This window comes from Parasteatoda tepidariorum, chromosome 4 (assembly GCF_982258835.1).
Source record: "Parasteatoda tepidariorum strain Cologne lab strain chromosome 4, Ptep-v5.0, whole genome shotgun sequence".
In the NCBI taxonomy this organism is placed as follows: domain Eukaryota; kingdom Metazoa; phylum Arthropoda; class Arachnida; order Araneae; family Theridiidae; genus Parasteatoda; species Parasteatoda tepidariorum.
Genome location: NC_141758.1, coordinates 42604296 through 42617755, shown reverse-complemented (window position 1 = coordinate 42617755; position 13460 = coordinate 42604296). Strand labels below are relative to the sequence as shown.

The 13460-nt window shown below is 32.2% G+C and overlaps 1 protein-coding gene and 1 long non-coding RNA gene across 22 annotated transcripts in view; both read left to right on the top strand.

The window, feature by feature from the left end:
* The window catches only part of LOC107436679 (RNA-binding protein Musashi homolog Rbp6), a 480532-nt gene that overhangs the window by 411446 nt on the left and 55626 nt on the right, over positions 1 to 13460 (top strand). The window lies entirely within an intron of this gene.
* LOC147810929 (uncharacterized) lies at positions 3321 to 7784 on the top strand. Its single transcript, XR_015432868.1, has 4 exons — positions 3321 to 4179; positions 4452 to 5271; positions 5521 to 7049; positions 7395 to 7784. It is a non-coding gene; the product is annotated as an uncharacterized LOC147810929 (long non-coding RNA).

Sequence of the window (13460 nt, the reverse complement as noted above, 5' to 3'; positions counted from 1 at the left end):
GTTCACGGGAAGTATCTGATCGAGTAAGGTTCTACTCTCGTGAGTTTCTAACTTAACAAGAGCTATTCATGGGAGGTTCTGCCCTAGCAACATTATATTCACGCGAGGTTCTGTTCTAGTGAATTTTTGTTGAAGCTCTGTCCACCTAAGATTTTGCTCGCCAGAGATTTGCTAGGTTGTATTCTAAAACTTAACATGAAGTTCTGTTCAATTATAATTTTGCTCACTCAAAGTTTTGCCCGAGAGATCATGTTCACGGGAAGTATCTGATCGAGTAAGATTCTACTCTCGTGAGTTTCTAACTTAACAAGAGCTATTCATGGGAGGTTCTGCCCTAGCAACATTATATTCACGCGAGGTTCTGTTCTAGTGAATTTTTGTTGAAGCTCTGTCCACCTAAGATTTTGCTCGCCAGAGATTTGCTAGGTTGTATTCTAAAACTTAACATGAAGTTCTGTTCAATTATAATTTTGCTCACTCAAAGTTTTGCCCGAGAGATCATGTTCACGGGAAGTATCTGATCGAGTAAGGTTCTACTCTCGTGAGTTTCTAACTTAACAAGAGCTATTCATGGGAGGTTCTGCCCTAGCAATATTTTATTCACGCGAGGTTCTGTTCTAGTGAATTTTTGTTGAAGCTCTGTCCACCTAAGATTTTGCTCGCCAGAGATTTGCTAGGTTGTATTCTAAAACTGTTAACATGAAGTTCTGTTCAATTATAATTTTGCTCACTCAAAGTTTTGCCCGAGAGATCATGTTCACGGGAAGTATCTGATCGAGTAAGATTCTACTCTCGTGAGTTTCTAACTTAACAAGAGCTATACGAGGTTCTGCCCTAGCAATATTCTATTCATGCGAGGTTCTGTTCTGGTGAATTTTTGTTGAAGCTCTGTCCACCTAAGATTTTGCTCGTCCGAAAGACTGTTCATGCAAAGGGTCTTCTCAAAAGAGATTTTGTTAATTTTCTGGCCTTGAAAGATTCTACTCTCGCGTTTTTCTGTCTTAACAAGATTCTGATAATGTTAAAATCCTGCCCATCAGATTCAGTCCATACGGGGTTCTTCCTGATTGAGTGAGATTCTGCTCTTTGTCTGTCCAAGCAAGTTTCTATCTAAGCAAAGATTCTGTATGCGTAATATTTTGTTTCTGCTTTTTAATGACCTCCGAACTCTAATTTATTTTTAATGAATCATATATATATTACTAAGAAGATGAATAAATTTAATTAGAGGCCATCGTCTACCAAAGCTAAATTTAGCTTAGTGACTTAAGTGAGTGAAATATGTCATTTTTATCAGCATGATAACCTTTATTTTGATTATATAGAGATTGTATTGGCAATAAATTCTGATTTATTTTTTGTTGTACGGATATCTTAAGTACAGACTGTAAGTAAAACCAAATAAGCTATTTCTCTTTTCGCTTAAAAATAAACGTTCCTTTTTTAAAAAAACATTTTCTAAACTAAATAAACAAAAGTAGTGCATAAAGTTTCTAACTTTTCTTTATTTCTGGTTGCGTGACCATATATGGTGATCCACTCTGCGACACTTTTCCACTCGGATTCGAAAAGCGCTCCAGAAAAAGAAGGTTTTGCTTCATAATAAAAGACGCTGAACAAACACAAACGCACGATAAGGCTTTAAGATGTCTCGTAAACAACTGAAAACGGGTGCGAATGCATCCGCAATTCTGAGCGCTTAAAAACCCCACACCTCCCCAGACCATAATAGTTCCTCCTTAGTCTTCGCTTTCTGTGCACATTCTCACAAAACAAAGAAGAAAGAAAGACGCATAAAAGTTTTCTAAATGAGAAGTTTAAATCTCTCGTGTGTCCGGATACGGACTGAATTTTTTCCTCTAAATTGAAACATCGTCGACTTTTCTAGAGTCTCTCTGAAATGTTGGACTGCATTCTGGGTATTTTCTCTTTTCTCCACTTGCGGATATCCGGATGAAATTCAAGTATCTTTCAATTTAGATTTCGTCTGAATTTGTGTGTTTATTTTACTGATGAAAAACTATATAACTTCGAATCTATTTCATCGACCTGCTAAAACATCTTCTGATTGCCTTTTTTTTATTTTTTTTATTTTCTCCAAAAATATTTACTTCCCAGTATTGATTCCGAACTTATAATATATAATAAATTGTCCGAATTTATTATTATCATTTTTAAGTAAGTAAGAAATGCACATTTGCGTATTGAAAAGTAAACTAGGGTTTGGGATTTGAAGATAGTGAAAATTTTGTAACATTTCTATGACGTTTTCATTTAGATTGAGCTGCCCAGGGTAGAGTTTTTAATTACTACAGCTTGGTCTTCATCAGGTTGGATGTCTGTTCGGATTGCACTTTCTCCAATTGTATTTCCACGCATGACTCTGTAGTTTGGAAGCGTGGTGCGGAGACCGCGTGTTTGCAACAATAATTTGCTTTTTCAATTTCAATTGTGTAGCTCACGTATGTTTTCATATCATCACGAAAGCTGAATCTCAGTCCGTCGTCAATAGCCAATTAGTGTCGCTCTAATAAAACAATCAAGACAAAATGAATCCATTTTTTAAAAAAAAATTTAAATGTAGGTTTGGTTGATTTGGGAATGGAACCTCTTCTAGTTAAAATTGGAATTATCAGATTTGTTTATTTTCATCATCAAGCTTTCATATCTCCAACCAATATAAATTCACTGGTAATATATCATTTTTGTAGGCTTTGGTTTTGTTCTTTCGTAATTTTATTTTGTTTTCGATATTTCAGGGGTTTCGATAAAGAGTTACATAATACTTTTTTAAAAAAAACTGCTTCGAGTTATTGCATAGTGTTATGAAAGAAAATTCATATATTAAGAATTCACTAAATACATTAAGATGCAAACGAATTCAATGAAAAAAAAAATACATTAAAAGTTACGTACATTAAATAATACTTGACTTGACTATTCATAACGATTTAGATATTAAGTCACTATTTTCAATGCGACTAAATTTAATTTTTCAACAGCTACTTTTGTTTGTTTAATCAGTTTTTTTAATTCTTTTGTAACATATGCATTAAAAACCTCTTCATTTAAAAATATTTCAAATAGAACATTTTAACATTTATTTCGAATAGAACATTTAGAACCTTTAAAAAAAATCTATTTCAAATAGTAGTCGCCTCTCTTCTTCAACTTTGAACGATAACTTTGAAGAGAATTATCAAAATTGAATCCGTTCTTTATTAATTAAAATTTTAAAAAAATATCAAAATCTGTTTTTTAGGTTCCAGGCCTTAAAAATAATGTAAACCGCTGACCTTTTTATTCGATTCCCCACTGCATGTTATCCTTTATCTTTTGCAAGGAGAAAATATTATCAGCAGACGGGGAAGGGAAACAAAAGCTTTTATATTCTCTCCCAAAAGCAATAGTGTATCCTGGAAAAGTTACCTTCCAAAAGACAAAACGATTTTCCCGACCCCTAGGTTACGAGCTTACATAACTCAGTACTCTTCCAGAAAACCTGACTGCAACCGTAGAGAGATGTCTCCTTTGCAGAACCTTATAATTGCGAAGTGACAAAAGGGAAAATTGTAAATTAAGCCTAGTCGCTAGTCATTAAAAAGATGGGGGAACGGTGGCGTGTGACGCCAGTAGGGTGACTGGCACCCCCTCCCCGATATGCTTGTTTCTACGGGCAAATCGAAGTGATGGAGAAAACTACTTTAGTTCGAAAACAGTGAGAGAGAGAAATACAAATTTAATTAAATGTGATATTTCTGCACAAACCTGTTTCTATAGAGTTCTATCTGAGTGTCATTATTTTGGCGATGTGATTTCTGTTCTGCGAATATGCGCCAAAATGTATTTTACGTGTTGTGGAATAAATTTAAAGCTGGAATTTTTTGATGATGTTCACAGTTGAAGAATTTATTAAAATATTTGGTTTCTGCATTATGCCAAAATATCAGGGAGCGTTTTTAGATATTAATCTCCAAAGATACTATAAGAAAATTTTAAATTCTCGAATAAAGTAGAAAATTCCAAATCTGAATTAGTTTTCCAAAATTATTGATATAATAATCGTTATCAAGCTTTACATATGATTGTGTTAGTAAAGAAATATTTTGGTAGAAATGGTGTTAAATTTTATGTTAGCAATGTTTTAAAAATTTGACGAATTTCATACTACAAATTGCAGTATGAAATTCGTTAGAATGAAATTCATTTCAAAATTGCAGGGAGCTTTTTTTAAATATTAATCTCCATAGATTCTATAAGAAAATTTTAAATTCGCTAATTAACTAGAAAATTCCAAGTCTGAATTAGTTTTCCAAAATTATTGATATAATAATCGTGATCAAACTTTGCATATGATTGTGTTAATAAAGAAATATTTTGGTAGAAATGGTATTAAATTTTATGTTAGCAATGTTTTAAAAATTTAACGAATTTCATACTGCAAATCGCAGTATGAAATTCGTTTCAAAATTGCAGGGAGCTTTTTCAAATATTAATCTCCAAAGATACTATGAGAAAATTTTAAATTCGCGAATTAAATGGAAAATTCTAAATCTAAATTTTACTTTTCCAAAATTATTGATATAATAATCGTAATCAAGCTTTGCCTATGATTGTGTTAATAAAGAAATATTTTGGTAGAAATGGTGTTAAATTTTATGTTAGCAATGTTTTAAAAATTTAACGAATTTCATACTAATGAATAGTTGTTATTAAAGAAATAATTTTTTCCTCCTTCCACTACCCACCTGGGCATCATACTGGTATCTGAAGGGCAGATTTGTTGGCCACTCTTTCAGGGGCACCAACGTTGCTCCCACAGTAAGGACAGATAGTACAGAGAAGGAAAGAACATACATGCCTTTCTCGGGATTCGAATTCAAAACCTTTCTGATGTAAGGGCAGTTTCCTTACCCTTACACGGTCGACTTAAAGAAATAATTCAAGAGCCAGACTTGTGATTCAAAATTTTGGATTGGAAATGAAACGGTCTCGACCTAGATCCGTTTTTGCTACACGGACACTGGCTCAACTCAAATAGTTTCCGTTTTTCGATAAATAATTCAAGAGCCAGACTTGAAATTATATTTGGTTTAGAGAGGAGACGAGCTCAGCGTGAAGTTATGCCTGACACACTAACTCCTGCTTAACACGAATAGTGTCATAAAAATGCTTATGCACTTGCTTAACATTATAAGAGAACGAATTCACAGGCCAGACTTGAGTTTCCAATATTAGGTTTAGAAATGAAACAGGCTCAAGAATTTAACAGTCCGACTTGAGTCTCCAATATTCGGTTTAAAAATGAAGCAGGATCAAGAATTTAACAGTCCGACTTGAATTTCTAATATGTAGTTTTGAGATGAGACAGACTTGAGTCTCCAATATTCGGTTTAGAAATGAAGCAGGCTCAAGAATTTAACAGTCCGACTTGAGATTCTAATATGTAGTTTTGAGATGAGACAGACTTGAGTTTCCAATACTCGGTTTAGAAATGAAGCAGGTTCAAGAATTTAACAGTCCGACTTGAGATTCTAATAAGTAGTTTTGAGATGAGACAGACTCAAAAATTCAAGAGCCAGACTTAAGATAGTATTTGGTTTAGAGATGAGACGAGTTCAGGTCGAAGCTGTATCTGTATCGTTGCTTAACGCGAATAGGTGTCTTTATAAGAGAAAGAGTTCAAGGGCCAAACTTGTAATTCCAATATTTGGTTTAGAGATGAGACAGGCTCAAGAGTCAAGCTTGAGAGTCCAATAATTGGTTTAAAGTTGAAATAAGCTCAACTAGGATTTGAGACTCTGACACTGGCTCAATATGAATAGTTGCCGTAATTAGAATAAATAATTCAACAACCAGATTTAAGATTCCAACATATAGTTTAAAGATGAGCCGGGGTCAACCTAAACCTAAATCTCATTCGGGATCAAACATTTGGTGTTGTTTTCGGTGTTATGATCGATTTATCGTATACAAATACTTTGAAACTTACGAAAATTATGTATGTAGTATGTTTTAAGCTAAATTTAGTATTAATATGGTTAAAGCAAGCCAATACCATTATACTGATAACTTTAAAATGACTCTTAATATTTTTTTTATTTAATCTAAAGGGATTCTTAAATATGCATTTTGATTTTATAGGCAATCTCTCTCGGGAAGAAATTCTTTTTATTTTTCTTCTACTATTTTAAGAGACTTGTGGCATCATTCGCACTAAGCATTTTACTATCACTTTTACAAATTGACACCTTTCATAAGAAATTTTACAGCACCATTTCAGCAAACCTTTTGAAAACCCTTTTTCCGACACCATTCATCCAACATTGAATTTCAAATGATTCTTCTATACTCCAGCGATTAACTCAACTGCGCACCTGCATATTTTTTGCTTCTTTTTTGGAAGAACCATCTTTGGCTCTTCATAGCAAATTTTGAAGCTTTCAGTCTTGTATTATAAAAAAAGGCGATATATTTCAACGTCATGCATTTCTTTTTGGCGCATTTGGCTCGTAAAAATGAAGAAACTCTCTCGTAAAAGTCAGAGTGAGGCGAGGAATTTTTATGAATCTTTTTTTTTTCCGAAACGCGCGTCCGCTGTGTGCGCCATAAAGTCGATGACGTCCACGGCTTCATGTTTACGGCTCTTTTAAGTTAGGTCCGAAGAATGAGATGTATAATGCTTGTTGAAAGGTTTCTATTCTCATTTCTGTTTTGTTAGGAATGCTGCTCTTTTATTTAGAGAGCTGTGTGGGGGAGCGGGGTTGCGATCTCGCGTGATTTGCATATCGTTTTCTCTTAAAATAGTGGATCAATAAACAAACTTCATGCTATAATATCGGTACCATTTAAGGTAATGCTTGTGAGGGAAAGAATCGGTTAAAATTTGTTGTATTGAAATATAATTTTATGTCAGAGAAAAGTTAATTGCAAGTAAAAAAGCAAATGAAAAAAAAAATTTAAAAATTGCGATTGATGTAGTTATTTTTTCTTATCAAACTGAAGAAGAAAGTTTATGTATTGTTTTTTGGTATTAATGTACAAATGTCGTGATGGAGCAATGTTCCCCAAACTTATGACTTTTGCACACCCCTTCTTAACTTTTCGTAGCGCTGTGTACCACTAATAAAAAAATTAATGTATTTTTTTACTACAAAAAAATTGCACATAAATTAAAAATCACAACGGACTGTTGACACCACTGTTAACTCTGCAAAAAATAGCCAATAGAAAAATACGTAATAGTAAATTTTCATGGCTAACTTTATTTTTAAATAAAAAATTTTGAAAATTTCGTTTGTTACAAGATATTTCGCATAAGAACGCATACCCCCTCTAAAATTTTCCCGTACCCCTGGACCACACTTTGGGAAACACTGGATCTGGGAATCGAGCTTTCGCCTTCCAATAAGGTGAACCGGGTTCGAATCTCAGCGATGGCTGGTCGATATGAATTTCGCATCTGGCTTGCATCGACCACAGTGCTGATATGAAATATATTCAGTGGTAGACGGATCATGGGTTAGAGTCCCCTTGCCGTCAGGTTAACCGTGGGAGGTTCTCGTGTTCTTCCTCTCCATGTATCGCAAATAAGGGTTAAATCCATCAAAGAGCTCTCCTCGAAGGCAGATTTCACCCAATACTTGATAATCAATAGTTCCCTTACCTTCTGGATTGGTTTCAAAATTACGAGACTACGGAGTTGAACATAAATAGTCGTAAACTAAAAAAATTGGGTTGACTGTTCAACGACCATTATAAAAAGAAAAATATCTTGAAGGTTTTTTTTTTTAAAAAAAAACCGTTATATTGCCAATTAGTTAACTTACCAATTTAAATATTTTTATTTTTTTAACATAAATAAATGTAAGAAATTAGATGATATTTCTCACTTAAACAGAGTTTTCTGTATTTTTAAATTTCATACAGTATCAACGATTTTAATCAAACAGTTTGATTAAGCGATTTTATTACTAATTAGTATTTTTTTTTTGTGAAGAAAACTCATTTATTTCGTACGACTGATTGTGGAAATATATGAATGAATCGTAGTACCTTTAATGATATTTTATTTTATAACCATCCAGGAGCAACGGATCAAATTTTGAGTTTACGACTATCAATATTCAATTCCGTGAGCTTCTAATTTTAATGATAGAAAATTTGGTACACGTGTACCACACATATGAAGCTTTAATTTTAGAAGGGAAACCATCTCAGAGTAGGAGTATGCCCATTATTATTCAGTAGTAATTAATTAATTCCTATTAGTTTAGTAATTAATCAATTGTCATCCATAAGATTTTGATAGTTAATCCTTAAAATTGTTCTTTGTAGCAACGTTATTATTAATATTCAAAATAAGATGTTTTTGTCAATTTTGTAAAATCATATTTATTTTTAAATGATATAAGGAATAACAAAGATAAATTATATATATATATATATATATATATATATATATATATATATATATATATATATATATATATATATATATATATATATATATATATATATATATATATATATATATATATATATTAATACAGAGTAGAATATTATTCTAACATTTAAAAGAATAATGATGATATATTTATTTTTTTAAATATAAAGAAAAGTACGCTTTACTTTAATTATTTTTAGAGTAATAAATCAATTTTTGTTCTAATATTAAAGAATGTTTAATTGCGATAGCAAGGCATGCATTTCCCCCTGTGAAAAAACATCAGTTCTATGTATAGTTTCTCTATATTCTCTCCTTATTTTTTCCCGATCGATAATTAAATATGTGTGCGGTCCCTCCATCACTAAGTCACGCTTGGGGGACGACAACTTTAATGTCACTTTCGCAAGAGTTTTGTAGCCCACTATTGTTCTCCGATGCGTGTGTCTTTCCTCTCCTCGCTCGCGATTGGTCAAAACCTCGTTCAACCTCCTCCACCTCCAATTCTTCTCAACTCTGTCCAGTTTCTTCCTACCCTCTCTTTAAAGCATTGGACATTATGCAAATTTCACAATGTGTCACATTCTCATCAGCGCCACCTAGCGACGTCTTGAGACTTCTCATCAAGGAGTATTATAAAAAGATTAAAGCACTTGCTTACTACTTTTTCAACCCCTATAAAACAAACCAAAATCGTCACCTGGGATGCACCGTTATCTAAACATCACGCTATCAACGTGTCATTTTCTTTTTTTTTATTCTTTCTTCTTTTTTTTTCGTTTTGAAAGTTTAATACTGCACGATTTGCATTAAGATGTTGTTATAAAGCTGAAGAATCTCGAAATGACATTCCAAGGTAGGGGAATTAGGTGGTATTAATTTCCCCTACAGGAGAAATCTTACAGAACTGTCAAATGTTCTTAGTCCTGGAGGTTGAAATTAAGGAGATGTGGGAAAGGAGAATTTTAGAAACTAATTTAAACATGCGTTTATTTTATTTTCCCCGTGGTCCTTTATCGTTCATTAGAAAAGAATAAATAATTAGGTGTTAATTTCGTCCATTTGGTAAATGAAGCTTGATAATACATAGAAAAATAGCAATTCTTAGTATGAAATCGAAATACTTTTTTTTCCTTCAAAGTTTCTTTTTTTCTTTCTTTTTTATTTTGTAATGAAAGAAAATCGCTGGGAAACGTGACTTTTTCATCACAATAGTTCCTTTTTATGTTTATTTAGTTAACGCTAAATTTTAGTTGTTTCGTATCTTTTTTTTTTTTTTTTTTTTTAATTATGCGCGATTATTCTGAATGAGTTTAAGCATAAAGAACTTATAAATCAGAATAATGAATTGCAAATCAGAAGAATTTAAGTCAGACTGAACACTCAAGTTTAATTTATTTCCTGTTGGCCTTTATCGTTCATTAAAAAAGAATCAATAATTTGGTATTAATTTTATTCATTTGATAAATCAAACATGATAATACAAGGAAAATTGGTAAATCTTGGTTAGGAATTGGAATAATTTCCTACCCGGGGTTTTTAGCTGCTTAAATTTCTTTCTGTATTTTTTTTTCCTTGTAATTATTGAAAAGCGCAGGAAAAAGTGACTTCCTGTATACGATAATTCTCTTTTGTATTTATTTAACTTTGAATTTTACTTACATCATATCTTATCTTAAATTATGCATGATGAATCAGTAAAAATCAGAATGAAATCAATAAAAAAACTGATGAATCAGAATAATGAATTAAAGAATCGGAAGAATTTTTATCGGAATGAAAACACATCGGAACACCATTCCAACAAAATATTTACAGACAGTACGCAGTTCTTACTTAGTACACCAGGCGAAGACTATCAAAATTTTAAAGCCTATATACCCATTTTAAGCAAAACATACGTATAGTGCTCCCTTAATACAGATTTTTAGAATCCTTTATAAAATTAGTTTAGAAAATACACACAAAAGATTATAAAAAATAAAAAACTATCGAAATTTACCGAACCATTAACGAGGAAGATAAGTTTAAAAACGTCAAGACTATTTTGAGAAAAACCTCCTACTTTTATTAGTTAATTAAACTGGTTTTGTCTTCTTCATTTCATTTCATTTTGCCTTCCCTGATAGTTTATCGAGTAATTTTTTTAGTTCTATTGTTTCGATCCAGCTTAAATATAAATGCGCAATCCATAATCTGCATACCTTTTTTCAATTCATTTTGTCTAGAATTCTAAAACTATGTATTACAAAGCCCTTTTTATGATCTTTGCATTTTTCCGTAATAAGTACAAAGAAAATATATTTTCGCCTTGAAAACTGATAGCTGAACTTTAATAAAATCACAAAATGTTTTATTTATTGGTTGGATTTTATTACTAATATTGCACTATAGTTAGACTAATGAGTTATAAGAAACTATCTGGAATTCAGCCTTAGAAGGCAATCCTAGAGAATGTGCTTAATACACTAGGTATTGTTCAAATTATTATTATTTTTTTTAAAACAATGTGTTCTAATGACTTGTTCTGTTGTGTTAGATAAAGCGTTCTGGTATATTGATTATATTTTTTTAAACAGTTGTGTGGTATCTAAAAAAGTGTTCTGTTCTTCAAATTATAGGCTATTATAAGGTGTTGTTATCTTTATTATTATGAGAGATAGACTAGTTAGGAAAAAAAAACAGGTGCTAAAATGGTAAATGTTGAATCAATGTTAGAGTTTGTTATTTTGGAACAAATATTAACCAATTGTAAAACATTACTCAAAATAAGCCTCATCGGCGCACTTCTACTGCTGATTAAACTCGTGATTGCTCTCTTGTATAATCAATACATCTTTTGTTTCTCTCAGAATAATGTTTCGCCTAATTGGCGAGAGCTCAGTTAGGAGATTTACTGAGCAAGTAAAAGTTCCGAAACCAGTTTTAGAAGCAGTCTTAAGCTTGAGATGATGCGGTACACAAAGCCCTTCATTACCTCCCGTCTTTCTAATTCAACCTCCCCGTCTCAATCCTCTTCAATGCATTTTAATGCATTGCATTAACCAGTTAGTTAATGAACAGAGACAACCAAACCATTAGACTCATTTGTGGAAGATACAAACGAATCCCAGAAGCACACTCAAAAGCTACCGCTTTGGCGATCAAAGATTTAGTCAGCTCCTTTTCGAGGAAAATACATTTGGAAACACATTAACCGATCAGACTTTTCACGGGTGAGTCGCTTTCCAAGGAACGATAGAAGAAGGATTTTTCTGTGCATCCTCCCTCTGACCCAGATCTAGCACCGTTCCCCACCCTTTTATATAGAAGGCATCCACAATTTATCACTATTCCTTTTTAACTGGCGACCATTGATGGGCGCCAATGCTTGTGTTGCTATTGATTCCGAGTGTCCCGGATGTTGTCGCCATTTGGCGGCAGAAAAACATCAAAAAGATATCACTCCCATAGTTTTGAAGGTTATTAATTAAAGAAAGTTTCGGGTGGAAAAATGGTGCGGGGTATTGCTACATCGAATGGGGAAAGTGGGGATGCTCCCCCGATAATGAAAGATGTGTCTCTGACAGCGTGCTCTCTGTGAGATATAAGGACTTATCGATTAACGTGAGGGATGTCGGACCTGCATGTCGGACGATTGATCACGTGGGTTGGGACATTGGCAGAAAACAGATGAGTCGGATAGTAGCTTATTAACAAAATATCGGACTCTATTATTTGTATCGACATTGTAATAATAAATTGCTAGGGACCAAGCTTTGTTTCCTTTTAATTGTGTGAACCGTTAAAATTTCAAAAACAGGTGACTATGGCAAAACAGATGGCTGTTTTCTTTTCTGAGAAAGTATTCACAAAGTTTGGGTGCGTTTCGTTCTTCTCTTAAGTTAGCATCGAAAATATTAAAGTTTGAACTGTTGTCTTATCAATTAAAGATGAGATAATAATACTTTATGGAAACTGTTCAATTTTCAACGAATAATATATTTATAAAAATTTAGAACCACTTAAAACGTGAGAACTAGTTTTGGCTAAGCGTTTCAGTAAAAAGTTTTAATTTCCATGCGAGAACTTATTTCGGTTAAAAAATTTAAAAACATTATAAATGTCAAATTTCATGTTGGATAAGCGAAAGTATAATGTTGTGGCGAGTATGCATATAATTTAGTTAAAACTTAGCTAAAACTTTAAAAAAAAAAGAAAAATCCCTTCTAGTGAAGTCCCACTGAGGTGCCCCAAGGTGACTGTGTGATACGAATTCTCCTCATAGCACCGTGCTGACGTAAAATATCCTCAATTGTAGACGAATCATGGGTTTAAATCTCCTTACCCACGAGCTAGCCGTGGGAGATTTTCGTGGTTTTCCTCTTCATGTAATGCAAGTGCGGGTTTAATCCATGAAAAAGTCTTCCACGTAGGCTAGTTTGACCCTATGCTTGATCCCGGAATTTGCTTGTCTTTTGATTTGGGTTCAAAATTACAAGGTTACGGAATTGAATATTGCTAATTCGTAAACTCAGAATTGGGTCCGCTGTTTTATATATATATATATATATATATATATATATATATATATATATATATATATATATATATATATATATATATATATATATATATATATATATATATATATATATATATATATATATATATATATATATATATATATATATATATATATATATATATATATATATATATATATATATATATATATATATATTCTTACGATTTATAAATTGACAATTGACTGATGAATTTTTTCAGTAAAAATTAATTCAATATTCTTAAATAAATCGAAAGTTAAATACAGATATTCAATTTCATATTATTCAGAAAAATTAGAATTAGACTAAGTAGAATTAATTAAAAACGCAATTCTTTTATTTCCTTTTATTAAATAAAGTCAATGACAGTTTAAATGCTTTAAAAAATCGCTTCCTTGCAAACAACATTTCAAATCCAAGTTAGTTTCAAAGAGCTATCAAAGTTAGAAAAGTTAGAAGCAAACAAC